Here is a 15255-nt window from a genome sequence, read left to right on the forward strand (position 1 = left end):
GAGAGTAGTAAGGGCGTGGACTGCCTTGCCTGCAACAGTAGTGGACTCGCCAACACTAAGGGCATTCAAATGGTCATTGGATAGACATATGGACGATAAAGGAATAGTGTAGATGGGCTTTAGAGTGGTTTCACAGGTCGGCGCAACATCGAGGGCCGAAGGGCCTGTACTGCGCTGTAATGTTCTATGTTCTATGTTTGTTTTCTTTCCCCTGGTTGTAACCCAGCTACTCTTGTCCTGTACCTTGGGTGTGGTTACCTCCCTGTAACGCTTCTCTATAACCCTCTCTGCCTCCCGGATGATCCGAAGTTCATCCAGCTCCAGCTCCAGTTCCCTAACACGGTCTCTGAGGAGCTGGAGTTGGGTGCACTTCCCGCAGGTATAGTCAGCGGGGACACCGGTGGTATCACTCACCACTCACATCCTACAGGAGGAGCATGCAACTGGCCTAGCCTCCATCCCCTCTTACCTTACAGAATATAGCTGCCCTGTGGAACAACTGGACCTCCGCCCTCCGACTCTGCTCCCAGTCAGCTGCACTCTCTGAAAACTGGCTCCCTTCTCGCTCTTTGAGGAAATGTAGGAAATGAAATGAAAAAAGCACCTTCCTCCTCACCTAACTCCCTCAGTCACCAAACTCTCACTATAGCACTCAAATGCACCAAATTCAGCACTCCCTCAGTCACCAAACTCTCACTATAGCACTCAAATGCACCAAATTCAGCACTCCCTCAGTCACCAAACTCTCACTATAGCACGCAAATGCACCAAATTCAGCACTCAGTGCAAACAAAGTTTGCACTGTAGGTGGATCACTTTTACACTGTGAAAACTGAAAACTGCCTCTGAAAAATGGCCTAATCCAATTAACTAATTAACAAGCTCCAGCTGCAAGTACCTACAAGTAGAACCTTTGTTTAAAGCTGATTGAAAATTCACCTTCTTTTAAACCAAACAGCAACTTTTAAGTTAATTAACTAAATAAAAGAAAGACTAGACTTTAGATAAAAATGAACCCTTATACTCCCTCAGTCACCAAACTCTCACTATAGCACTCAAATGCACCAAATTCAGCATTCTATCTGCTACCGACAAATTTACAGACCAAGAGCTGGATTGCAAAATCAGCCAGAGCATCTCCTCCCTAGGACACATGACCTAGGAGCGGGAGTCGGCAATTTAGCCTCCCGAGCCTAACACCCTCAATGTGATCATGGCTGATCCCATCCTTGCCTCAACTCCACCGTCCTGTCCGTTCTCCATAACCCTTCAGCCCTTTACCAATTAGAAATCTGTCTAACTCCTCCTTAAATTTACTTACTGTCCCAGCATCCACCGCACTCTGGGGTAGCGATTTCTTCAGATTAGCATCCTTTTGGGTGAAGTCGTTTTAACTCAAATCTGTTTTAAATTTGCTACCTCTTATTCTAAGAGGTTTTAGAATGCCACACAAAAGAAAGCATCAGCTCCTCGTCTACATTATCCATACCTTTTAGCAATTTGTACACCTCAATTAGATCGCCCCTCATTCTTCTAAACACTGGAGAGTAGAGACCTAAAATGTTCAACCTCTTCTCATACGACAAACCCCTCATCTCTGAAATCAATCTAGTGAACCTCCTCTGAACTGCCTCCAATGCCACTACGTCTTTCCTCAAATATGGGGACCAAAACTGTGCACAGTACTCCAAGTGTGGTCTTACCAATGCCTTGTATAGTTGTAACAATACTTCCTTTCCTTTATATTCAATTCCCTTTGCTATAAATGCCAACATTCCATTTGCTTTCCTTATTATCTGCTGCACCTGCATGCTCATTTTCTGTGATTCATGCACGAGGAGACCCAGATCCCTCTGCATCGGAGGACCCCAAAGTCTCTCCCCATTTAGATAATAAGTTGCCTTTCCATTTTTTCAACCAAAATGCATGACCTCACACTTATCCACGTTGAACTCCGTCTGCCACATTTTCGCCCACTCTCCTAGCATATCTATATCTATTATTTACTCATTGCAACTTACTGTCCCACCTATATTTATGTCATCTGCACATTTGGTGATAGATCTTTCTATCCCTCATTCCAAGTCGTTAATATAGATGGTAAATACCTGGGGTCCATGGACCGAACCCTGTGGCACCCCACTAGTTACATCTTGCCATCCAGAAAACTCATTTATCCTGACTCTCCGTTTCCTGTCCGTCAGCCAGTCTTCTATCCAAGCTAATAAGCTACCCCTAATGGTAACTTATTACCTTATGGTAATTGTGTTAATGGTAACACATACCAAAGGAATGCATGCAAAATATTCATTCAAGATAAAAGCAGAACTCAGTAGGTCGAAGCAGGCTTCCCAACATGCTCGTACATTTTAATATCCCACCTGTACTCCAGTCCTCCAGGTCAACAAGCCCTTTAATGAAGGGCGACTGTGATAGCTGCCATTACTCAGTAATCCAACAGCACTCATTGCCCTGGTTCATGTGAAGGTTTGCCACTTGGATACGGTATCAGGGAACCCATTCACTGCACTGCAACCTGGCTCAGTCAGACTAGATAAACATGAGAAACAAGGGCAGGACACAACAAACAGGGAAATACGATAAATACGTGGGAATGTTTTGCTTTGCAGCATGTGCAATGCAAAACATTCCAGCCCCCTTCAAATTACCATCTAGCATTGTGTAATGAATTAGAACATAGAAGTTACAGTGCAGAAGGTGGCCATTCGGCCCATCGAGTCTGCACCAACCCTTAGAAAGACTACCCCACCTAAGCCCACCCTCCATCCCATCCCGGTAACACAGTAACTCCTCCGAACCTTTTTGGACACTAAGGGCAATCTAGTATTGCCAATCCACCTAACCTGCACATCTTTGGACTGTGGGAGGAAACCAGAGCACCCGGAGGAAACCCACGCACACACGGGGAGAACGTGCAGACTCCGCACAAACAGTGACCCTGGAACTGTGAAGCAACAGTGTTAATCACTGTACTACCGTACCACCCTGGCACGGACAGAAATGACTAAGAAGGGGAGTCTTCATATTTCATCAGTTTTGAACAATATATAAATTATCATTTTTATAAAATAGGTTATAAAATTGTGAGAAACAATAGTTAAAGAAGGAAATCTGAGGTCGTGGTTTCTTACAAATAAGGTTTGCTCTCTTTTTGACCCAAGTTCAAGGAACTCTCCAGTTCTTGTAAAACACAACAGTCAAATGCTTATTGGTCACCTAAAGGGTTCTACCGAGGTTACATAGCTTCTGCAGATACAGGCCACTTATGGATATTCCTGATTTTGATCAGATGAAGCCACATGCAACATTAAATAAATGAGATGGTCTTACAAGAGATAAGCAATAAGGTAATATCAGGGGCATGGGGAGGATGGAAAATCAGATGTCGTCAGCCTTGTGAATCTATCTATCCGTTGGATAATTGAATGGGAAGACATGAATAATAATAATAATCTTTTACAGTCACAAGTACGAAGTTACTGTGAAAAGCCCTTAGTCGCCACATTCTGCCGCCTGATCAGGTAGCCAACACCGAAATCGATTTCGACGACCAGACGGAGAATCAAAGTTTCCAACCAAATCGGGGGCGGCGCCACTTTCACGATGCTCCGCCCCCTCCAAAGCGGTCTATTCACAGCCTCAACACATTGCCTGAGACCCCAATGCTCCGCCCCCGATTGGCTGAGTTCCCGACGGCATGGGTCTCTCATGGTCTCATCCATCGGGAACTCGGCGTGGTGGCTGTGGACACAGTCCAGCGCCGCCAGTCGGGGGAGGGCCAATCCGCGGGCAGGAGGGGACTTTATTGGGGCTGGGGGCACTGTGGGCGGTGGTCCGAAGCGTGAGAGCTGGCCAAAGAGGGGCACTATTTAGCAGGGCGGGTCCGCGAGCGGCCTCCGCCATGTAGCGGCGCGGCCACGGACCCGGCAATTTTCTGGGGCATATCGGCAATTAGAGCCGGATACTCTATGCTGCCGGCATGCTAGCCCCCAGCAAACCGGGGAATCGGTGGTCGTTTTGCGCCATTTTCTCTGGCATAAAACACCACCGTTCCCACGCCGGCATGGGTCATAGCCCCAGAATTGGAGAATCCAGCCTAAGGTATATAAATGGGTAGTCAAGAAAGAGACGATACAAACAAAAGGACAAGGCTGAAACCTCTTGGCAGCCTTAAGAATTGATTGTGTCTGGCAGCAGAGACCAGGCCATGCCATTTGTCTGATCTGAGACCAGTAAACCTTCTCACCTGTCACAGGTTGAACGTCTACCCCATACATTCTGATTATGTGTTGTATTTAAATTGTTAATCTTGATAAACTATTTTAAACCTATAATTAACTGTGTGAGGAATGTAGGAGATGTTTATATAGATTGTATTGTAAAAAACTGTTGCAGTAATGTTATTAAAAGCCTGGATTAGGGTATATGTTGCAGTAATATTCTTTGAACCTTTTATTTGAGTATTTAACATACAGGCAGGCAGTGAGTCTGCAAGATGCAATTACAATGTTGTAAAAGTAAGATTTTTTTTTAACTTGTTCATGCGACGTGGGCATTGCCAGCATTTATTGCCCATCCCTAATTGCCCTTGAGGGGCAGTTAAGAGTCAACCACATTGCTGTGGGTCTGGAGTCACGTGTAGGCCAGACCAGGTAAGGATGTAAGATTTCCTTCCCTAAAGGGTATTAGTGAACCAGATGGGTTTTTACAACAATAGTTTCATGGTCATCGTTAGACTTTTAATTCCAGGCTTTTATTGAATTCAAATTTCACAATCTGCAGTGGCAGGTTTTGAACCTGGGACCCCAGAGTACTCTCGGTCGCTGGATTACTAGTCCAGAAATCCCACCACTCCCTCAGAGATAACCATTCATTCCCACCATGTACTTGTTCACAAAGAAATGCTTAATGGAACTTTGTATGGTAGCACAGTGGTTAGCAGCACTGTTGCTTCACAGCCCAAGGGTCACAGGTTCGATTCCCGGTTTGGGTCACTGTCTGCGCGGAGTCTGCATGTTCACTCTGGCTGCGTGGGTTTCCTCCGAGTACTCCGGTTTCCTCCCACGGTCCCGAAAGGCGTGCCTGTTAGGTGAATTAGACATTCTGAATTCTCCCTCAGTGTACCCGAACAGGCGCCGGAGTGTGGCGACTAGGGGATTTTCACGGTAGCTTCATTACAGTGTCAGTGTAAGCCTACCTGTGACACTAATAAAAATTAATATTATTACGATTGTTGGAGATTCCCTAGAGAGTCGATAATTTGAGACATTGGGGAGGATTCTCCACCCCATGACGCTGGAACGCGAATCGTGATCGAGTGGAGAATCGGATTTCCGCCGAAAATCAAGGTTGCCAGCAGGTGCTGAACCCACCATCATGCTCCGACATATCATTACTGGGTCCGGTATAATATGCTCTGCGGCTCCGCGAAGCTTTGCCCCCACGAGGCAGAAGTGAGCACGATTCACTACAGGCATTTGAAAACGAATACTGACTGCCATGGCTGCTGAGGGAGAGGAGGGAAGGAAAGTTTTGAAAATCACAAGTTTCCTGACTGTTGTGCCGCTGGCTGGGGGTAGTTCGCCAGGGCCAAGGGGGAGTAGCAGGAAACGACTCGAAGTCGGGACATGGATGTGGGGATCATAAGAACATAAGAACTAGGAGCAGGAGTAGGCCATCTGGCCCCTCGAGCCTGCTCCACCATTCAATGAGATCATGGCTGATCTTTTGTGGACTCAGCTCCACTTTCCGGCCCGAACACCATAACCCTTAATCCCTTTATTCTTCAAAAAACTATCTATCTTGATCTTAAAAACATGTAATGAAGGAGCCTCAACTGCTTCACTGGGCAAGGAATTCCACAGATTCACAAACCTTTAGGTGAAGAAGTTCCTCCTAAACTCAGTCCTAAATCTACTTCCCCTTATTTTGAGGCTATGCCCCCTAGTTCTGCTTTCACCCGCCAGTGGAAACAACCTGCCCGCATCTATCCTATCTATTCCCTTCATAATCTTATATGTTTCTATAAGATCCCCCCTCATCCTTCTAAATTCCAACGAGTACAGTCCCAGTCTACTCAACCTCTCCAGCTCCAGTATTCCAACCCCTTCAGCTCTGGGATTAACCTAGTGAATCTCCTCTGCACACCCTCCAGTGCCAGTACGTCCTTTCTCAAGTAAGGAGACCAAAACTGAACACAATACTCCAGGTGTGGCCTCACTAACACCTTATACAATTGCAGCAGAACCTCCCTAGTCTTAAACTCCATCCCTCTAGCAATGAAGGACAAAATTCCATTTGCCTTCTTAATCACCTGTTGCGCCTGAAAACCAACTTTTTGCGACTCATGCACTAGCACACCCAGGTCTCTCTGCACAGCAGCATGTTTTAATATTTCATCATTTAAATAATAATCCCTTTTGCTGTTATTCCTACCAAAATGGATAACCTCACATTTGTCAACATTGTATTCCATCTGCCAGACCCTAGCCCATTCACTTAGCCTATCCAAATCCCTCTGCAGACTTCCAGTATCCTCTGCACTTTTTGCTTTACCACTTATCTTAGTATCGTCTGCAAACTTGGACACGTTGCCCTTGGTCCCCAACTCCAAATCATCTATGTAAATTGTGAACAGTTGTGGGCCCAACACTGATCCCTGAGGGACACCACTAGCTACTGATTGCCAACCAGAGAAACACCCATTAATCCCCACTCTTTGCTTTCTATTAATTAACCAATCCTTTATCCATGCTACTACTTTCCCCTTAATGCCATGCATCTTTATCTTTATGCAACAACCTTTTGTGTGGCATCTTGTCAAAGGCTTTCTGGAAATCCAGATCGGGGTAGCTGGGCACAGACCGCCATTGCTGCATCTCCAAGGTAGCCATTGTGTACAGGTTACATGGCCCTAGCTTCGCACTCCGCTGACTGTCCACTGTGCACTGTATAAGTTGTTTGGATGCCCACTCAGGGCACCCCTCCGGAAAATCTCAGACCCCAGCTGACCCATCAATGGGATGGATGTGGCCAAGTGGAACCAGTGGCCCACCAGGTGTTTGCACTCCTCAGAAGCGCAGCCCTATTGCAGAGTGAGCAGAGCATGTCCTGAACAGGGATCGCATGCACCATGGCCTTTGGCACCTTCCCTGCCACACTGTTCCTCTCAAGGCAGAGGCCTCACCAGTGACACTATCAGCTAATCCATCCCTCAGGACCACCGGTTGTCTCTAAGACCTGCCTGCCCGCCATGGCCTTGCTCCCATTCATCCTATCCCCAGACTGGTGGCTAAAGCCTGTGTGCCATACCCAGGACTGACAGCACACCGCAGCTACCATTCCAACAGATACCCATCCCCCTCACAAAGCCCCATACTTGGGCCTTGACTCCACCAAGCATGGAGCCGGTCAGTGACGCACAGTCACCCCACAACCCGGTGCCACCCTGCTGGTGGGATATCACCCAAGGAGGACACCCACAGTAGAACCCACTGGAGGGAGCAGGACAGGGGCTGCAGAGCATATCCCTAACCTGGGTTGTGACAACCTGCGGTATACCTACCGACAGGGGTGGGTCGTGTAGTTAGAGGCACACGGGTGCCAGCCACCAATGGGGCCAATGTGCAGTGTGGACGGCAAAGTGTCAGGTGGAACGGCTGGGGGTGTGGTTAGGTTGGGGGGGGGGGGGGGGGGGCAGCAGAGGTGGACATGCCGAGGGTGGAACCCAGGGCCACCATGTAGCCTTTTGGACCTGGAGGGGCACAGGAATAATCGCCATGCTAACATCTATGCCCTTTTCCCCCTGCAGAGAATGAACTTTGGAATACAGGCAGGAATGGTTGCCTTGTGGACACACTGCGGCTGCAGATGCAGCTCGGGGAGGACCCTGCTCAACAGGAGCCTGCCCCAGAGGAGCAGGAGCCAGCAGTGAGACAGTGGGAGGAGCGAAAGAGATGTCGCGTAAGGGCACGTGTATACCATCCACACCTGTTCTTTGAGGACCTGCCAGACCGAGCGTGCCACCGGAGACTATGGCTAATCAGGGAGCCCGTGCGACATCTGTGTAAGGTGATTACGCACCTGGAACCGCGGGGTCTGGAGGGCACCCGCTCCTCGTGGTCAACAAGGTGACAGTCCCCCTGAACATTTCTGCCACGGGAATCTTCCAGGTGCCAGGCAGCGACCTGATTGGGATCTCACAGATACCTGTACACGGGTGCATGCACGCCGTCACGGATGCCTTATATACCCAGGCAGCGGACTATGTTGACTGAGGCCACCAGGATGCACGGGCAGTAGAATTCGGCACCATCACTGGCGGTTATATATGGGACACATGTCCCTCTACGGGCACTGGCGCATGAGAGGGTGCCCTTCATCAATCAGAAGGGCTTTCAATCCATGAATGTGCAGTTACTTGTGACCACTAGCTGCACATCATGCACCCGACATCCAGGCAGCGTGCACAACGCATATGTCTTGGTGCACTCGACTGTGCCCGACACCTTTGAGGCACCCCCTCTGGTGAGGGGTTGGCTCTTGGATGACAACGGCTAGCTGCTGCGGTCATGGATAATGATGCCTGTCCAGAGGCCACAGACCAATGAAGAGAACCTCTATAACGTTGCCCATGCAGCAACCAGGTGCGTCATTAGCGGTGCATCTGCGTCATAAAGATGCAGGTCCGATGCCTGGTCCGCTCTATGTAGCCCTCCAATGTACCCCTAGGAGGGTGTCTCACATCGTACTAGAACAAAGAACAAAGAACAAAGAAAAGTACAGCACAGGAACAGGCCCTTCGGCCCTCCAAGCCCGTGCCGACCATGCTGCCCGACTAAACTACAATCTTCTACACTTCCTGGGTCCGTATCCCTCTATTCCCATCCTATTCATGTATTTGTCAAGATGCCCCTTAAACGTGATTATCGTCCCTGCTTCCACCACCTCTTCCGGTAGCGAGTTCCAGGCACTCACTACCCTCTGTGTAAAAAACTTGCCTCGTACATCTACTCTAAACCTTGCCCCTCGCACCTTCAACCTATGCCCACTAGTAATTGACCCATCTACCCTGGGGAAAAGCCTCTGACTATCCACTCTGTCTATGCCCCTCATAATTTTGTAGACCTCTATCAGGTCGCCCCTCAACCTCCGTCGTTCCAGTGAGAACAAACCGAGTTTAATCAACCGCTTCTCATAGCTAATGCCCTCCATACCAGGCAACATTCTGGTAAATCTCTTCTGCACCCTCTCTAAAGCCTCCACATCCTTCTGGTAGTGTGGCGACCAGAATTGAACACTATACTCCAAGTGTGGCCGAACTCAGGTTCTATACAGCTGCAACATGACTTGTCAATTCTTATACTCAATGCCCCGGCCAATGAAGGCAAGCATGCCGTATGCCTTCTTGACTACCTTCTCCACCTGTGTTGCCCCTTTCAGTGACCTGTGGACCTGTACACCTAGATCTCTCTGACTTTCAATACTCTTGAGGGTTCTACCATTCACTGTATATTCCCTACCTGCATTAGACCTTCCAAAATGCATTACCTCACATTTGTCCAGATTAAACTCCATCTGCCATCTCTCCGCCCAAGTCTCCAAACAATCTAAATCCTGCTGTATCCTCTGACAGTCCTCATCGCTATCCGCAATTCCACCAACCTTTGTGTCGTCTGCAAACTTACTAATCAGACCAGTTACATTTTCCTCCAAATCATTTAGATATCCTACAAACAGCAACGGTCGACTGGCCTGTTGTGTCCTGCACAACATCACCCTGCAGAGGGTGGGCTTTGTGGAGGAGGGAGACGAGGACGCCAGGCCTCAACCAGCGAGGAGGGTGGACAGGGTATGGGGTCCACAAGATGTGCACCAGGGCCACCGCGCATGGGACAACCTCATCACATCCAGGTTCACTGACTAGAAGGCCTGACCACCAGCACCTCAGCCTTCCTGTCCTAACTCCCCACACGCCGCTCATCTTTCCCCCCCCATAGACGCCTGGGGCCCTGCACTTTGCCTTCCTCCAACACCCACATCACAGATATGCCTCATGCCCCCACCCGGCACACCCTCTGCATCCAGCCCAGCCCATGCCTCACACCCTTCTGATGGAGGACCGAGACACTTCGGAATGTTGGTGAACAGGTGTTTAATAGTGTTATATACAAGTATTGTGCCCTAGCCCCTAACTTTATCCTGTGCCAACTTAACTGGTGTCTAACCTTCTTATCTTACGTCTCTAATGCTCCTTCTAGGTGGGTCCCCAGGCAGCACATCAGATGTGGAGGCGGTCTGCGGCATATCTCGCCCTGTGGCCTTTGGTGGCCGTCCTCTGGAGGACCTGGATGGGCCCGGCCAACATTCAGGTGTCACAGGTGGCGAAGTGCCAACCTGTTCTGCCCATGAAATGCACTAGTGTCAGATGGGGGTGATTTGGATGCGCTGCGGTGTCCAGCACCTCCCCTGTAGGGGCACCACTACCTCCATCTTCTTTGGGGTGCCCAATGGCCCAGGCTACACCTTGGGACGGAGGCTAGAGTGAGCTCCGACAGCTCCACCATCACCTGCCGCTACCAGTCCTGGAGGCCCACTGTCATTTCTACCAGGGTCTCGATGCACTCGGCCATGGAGCACAGAGACTGTGCCAAGTCCCTCTGTGCCTGGCCCAGCTCAGCCAGCGCCGCCCTCAGGAGGTTGTCCAGCTTCTTCCGGTATTACAGGCTTTATTTCACGATGGGGTCCACAGCGCTCACCGCTTGTGCCACCTCGGCCTAGACCTCCAGGAATGAATAGGGTGTCTCGCCACACCTCCACAGCATCCAGCAGTGTCTCCAGCTCCGCATTCGTTCTCCTCGGTGCCATCTTCCTGGCTGGAACGAGAGTGAGTGGGGAGCGGAGAGCTTATATGCAGCTCCAGCTTGTCAAGCTCTCCAGTGCCAATTCGAGCCCCAGCGAATCCGTACCGGCATCAATTGGAATTGCACTAGTTTCACGTGGGCAGAATGCTGGCCCATTAGCATGACCTGAATGACTCCGGACTGGCGCTCCCAATGAGACCGGGGAACACTCCCAATTAAATCCTGGTGTCAACACTTATTGTGCTTAAACAAAGGTAAGCAGGTCATGGGATCAGAGTTGAACAGAGATGATGTAATTAATGGGAAGAGTCAGGTCTATCTGGAGTTTTGCAGTTTGAAATAGGTTTGGCCGTCTGCTGGGAATTTTCAAGTTGCGCAGCAGTTTTGCCAAATGCTGTCAGGTTGAGCAGAAGTCTGAAAAAACCAGAAGCATCTGCAGGCTGTTCTGGAAAGATGTCCCTCTCCAAGCAGTCTTTCCAAGTAAGCTCTACACGAGTACAGCAAGTATCCCTGTGTTTGCTAACTTTATTTACCAACGCCGTTTGACCTATAATGGGCTTTGCTTAACTGGAGATAGAGGATGTATAAGTTACTAGTTAAAGTGTATCCTTTTATTTTACGATTTTTTAAACTGTTAATTGTAAAGCTATTTTCTGTGAGGTCAATTTGTTTAATCAGGTATTAATAATAACGTTTTTTTAATATTAAAAAAAACTAATTTGTCAGTGGACTTACTCCTCTGCTTGCCTTCATTGGCCGGGGCATTGAGTATAAGAATTGGCAAGTCATGTTGCAGCTGTACAGAACCTTAGTTAGGCCACACTTGGAGTATAGTGTTGAATTCTGGTCGCCACACTACCAGAAGGATGTGGAGGCTTTAGAGAGGGTGCAGAAGAGATTTACCAGAATGTTGCCTGGTATGGAGGGCATAAGCTATGAGGAGCGATTGAATAAACTCGGTTTGTTCTCACTGGAACGAAGGAGGTTGAGGGGCGACCTGATAGAGGTATACAAAATTATGAGGGGCATAGACAGAGTGGATAGTCAGAGGCTTTTCCCCAGGGTAGAGGGGTCAATTACTAGGGGGCATAGGTTTAAGGTGAGAGGGGCAAGGTTTAGAGTAGATGTACGAGGCAAGTTTTTTACGCAGAGGGTAGTGGGTGCCTGGAACTCGCTACCGGAGGAGGTAGTGGAAGCAGGGACGATAGGGACATTTAAGGGGCATCTTGACAAATATATGAATAGGATGGGAATAGAAGGATACGGACCCAGGAAGTGTAGAAGATTGTAGTTTAGTCGGGCAGTATGGTCGGCACGGGCTTGGAGGGCCGAAGGGCCTGTTCCTGTGCTGTACATTTCTTTGTTCTTTATTTCTTCTTTGGTGAGTACCCATTCCTCAGCTTTACAAATTGAAAAATTGTTGGGGGTCTGGTCCGGTTTCCGATAATAAATTGGGGTTTGGTCCTGTACCGCGACACATGCTTGAAACTCCTCAACCTTTTTTTTGTGAGGGCCACGAAGAATCCAGCACGAGTTTTAAGGATACAAAGAAATAACATTTATTTACAATAACATATATATACACAACAGCAGCAGCAGCAGCTTTGCTTGCTGCTCACTCCTTCCTGCTGGTTCCAAACTGGCCAGCTTTATTTATACAGAGAGTCTGCTATTGATTTCTCCGCCCCTTTCATTGGAGAAGCTCATACTCTCACAGGATTGTGGGATTGTCATTAGTCCCCAGCCAATGGTAAGAGGCAGGGGATAACATCCCTCCCCCCCAAAGTACAAGGAATCCACCGAAGACCCTGGCGAAGGAGGGCGTCGGACTTGTTTTGCCACAGGCCGGACACCATTTGCACGAGGCGCTGGATCGGGCGGCGTGTAACGAGACGGAGACCGGCGCTTCCGTGATGAACGGCATAACGGTTGTGCCTCCACGGCCCGTGGGCCCGAGGATTCCCCCTCTGATGCGTCCTGTGTCTCCATCTCAGAGTCTGCTGCCTCCGTCATCTCGACGTCTCTATTTCCACGCGGTTCTGTAACGACCTGAGCAGGCTTTGAGTGAGGCACCAGAGGAAGATTGTGAGGGCTACTTTCCATTGTCTCTGGTCTCTGCGGCTGTAGAAATGAGCTCCGGGGGCGGGGAATCTTTGGAAGGGTTAGTCTTCTGGACCGAACGTGGTCTACATGTTTGCGCTGGAGACGACCCTGGGCTTGTACCTGGTAAGATATAGGGCCCGTTTGGCGAAAGATTACGCCAGGGACCCACTGGGCACCACCAGCAAAATTCCGAACGAACACTGGGTCAACGGGCGCAAACTGCTGAATCGGCCGATGCCGAGAAAAACCATGTCCCTGCCGTTCTTGTGTGCGGCGTACTTTTGCGCCTTTGTCCTGGAAAACCATACTAAGGCGGGTGCGAAGTATCCGGCCCATTAGGAGTCCTGCGGGAGCTACTCCAGTCACCGCATGGGGGGGTGGTCCTATACGTAAACAAAAAGCGAGTCAGTCTCATGTCCATTGAAGACTGCTTCTTTAGGCCTCGTTTCAATGTCTGCACTGCGCACTCCGCCAACCCATTTGAAGCCAGGTGGTAAGGCGCAGTGCGGATATGGCGTATGCCGTTCATCTTCATGAACCTCTCAAACTCCTCACTTGTGAATGGAGTGCCGTTATCCGTGACCAGCACCTCGGGGAGGCCATGAGTACTAAAAGACAAACGCATTTTCTCAATTGTTGCGCAGGACGTTCTGCCCAGCATCTTATGCACCTCTAGCCATTTAGACTGCGCATTGATTAATAAAAGGAACATGGATCCTTGAAAAGGGTCAGCGAAATCCGCATGCAAGCGCGCCCAAGGCCACCCTGGCCATTCCCAGTGATGTAGGGGCGCGACGGCGGAAGCTTCTGATGCCCCTGGCAAATGGAGCAGTTTTGGGCCACCTTCTCAATGTCGGTGTCGAGGCCTAGCCACCAGACATAACTCCGGGCCAACATTTTCATTTTGGTCACACCTGGATGCCCATTGTGCAAGCCTATTAGTATCAGCTCCTGGCCTTTTTCCGGGACAATTACACGCGTCTCCCACAAGAGGATGCTGTCTTCCACACTGAAATCTGACAGCTTGGAGGAAAATGCCCGCAACTCGCCTGGAAGCTGTCTATGCTGCCCACCGTACAGGACTATGTGCCGAACCTTTGACAGGACTGGCTCCGTCTGGGTCCACTCACGGATCTGTGATGCCGTGACAGGCAAGGTGTCCATGAAATTTTCGGTTGCAACCACCTCACCGGTCGTGGGGGTCGACATGGGGCCGGTTGATAAAGGCAATTGGCTCAGTGTTCGCTATCTGCGTTCCTGGTTTGTGCTCCAGAGAATACTCGTATGCAGCGAGCAACAAAGCCCAGCGCTGGATCCGTGCGGAAGCAATGGGCGGTATTGGCTTATCCTCTCTGAAAAGTCCCAGCAGAGGCTTATGGTCACGATAGTGAAGTGGCGGCCATACACGTACTGGTGGAAACGTTTCACCACAAAGACCACTGCCAGGCCCTCCTTCTCGATCTGCGCGTACTGTTTTTCCGCTGCAGTCAATGTGCAGGAGGCGAAAGCTGTCAGCCGCTCGGCCCAATTCTCCATCTTGTGGGACAGGACGGCCCCAATACCATACGGGGATGTATCACATTTCATAGAATTTATAGTGCAGGAGGCCATTCGGCCCATCGAGTCTGCACCGGCTCTTGGAAAGAGCACCCCACCCAAGGTCAACACCTCCACCCTATCCCCATAACCTAGTAACCCCACCCAACACTAAGGGAAATTTTGGACACTAAGTGCAATTTATCATGCACAATCCACCTAACCTGCACATCTTTGGACTGTGGGAGGAAACCGGAGCACCCGGAGGAAACCCACGCACACACGGGGAGGATGTGCAGACTCCGCACAGACAGTGACCCAAGCCGGAATCGAACCTGGGACCCTGGAGCTGTGAAGCAATTGTGCTATCCACAATGCTACCGTACTGCCCACATGTGACGAGCAAAGGCTTTCCAGGGTCATAGTGGGTTAGTAACCCAGACAACGACAATTGTTGTTTTACCCACCGGAAAGCGGTTTCTTGCGGCTGACCCCAAACCAGGTGTGATTTTTCTTTAGCAGAAGGTGCAACGGGGCCAGCGTAGTTGCCAGATTGGGGAGGAACTTCCCGGAATAGTTTACGAGGCCGAGAAAAGAACGAAGATGCGAAAGTGTCAGTCGGGGTGGGGGCCTGTTGAATCGCGCGCACCTTCTCTGCGACTGGGTGCAAACATTCGCTGTCCACCCGATAACCCAGGTAGACTACTTCCTTCGCCTGAAAGACGCACTTTGT

At 49.7% G+C, this 15255-nt stretch overlaps 2 protein-coding genes across 7 annotated transcripts in view; both read left to right on the forward strand.

Moving 5' to 3' along the window:
* LOC140402300 (uncharacterized) overlaps nucleotides 1-15255 on the forward strand; it is a 135629-nt gene that overhangs the window by 69248 nt on the left and 51126 nt on the right. The gene's annotated exons all lie outside the window — the stretch shown is intronic.
* The window catches only part of LOC140402298 (cytochrome P450 2C3-like), a 121408-nt gene that overhangs the window by 18564 nt on the left and 87589 nt on the right, over nucleotides 1-15255 (forward strand). The window lies entirely within an intron of this gene.

The sequence above is a fragment of the Scyliorhinus torazame genome, chromosome 25 (assembly GCF_047496885.1).
Source record: "Scyliorhinus torazame isolate Kashiwa2021f chromosome 25, sScyTor2.1, whole genome shotgun sequence".
Classification (NCBI taxonomy): domain Eukaryota; kingdom Metazoa; phylum Chordata; class Chondrichthyes; order Carcharhiniformes; family Scyliorhinidae; genus Scyliorhinus; species Scyliorhinus torazame.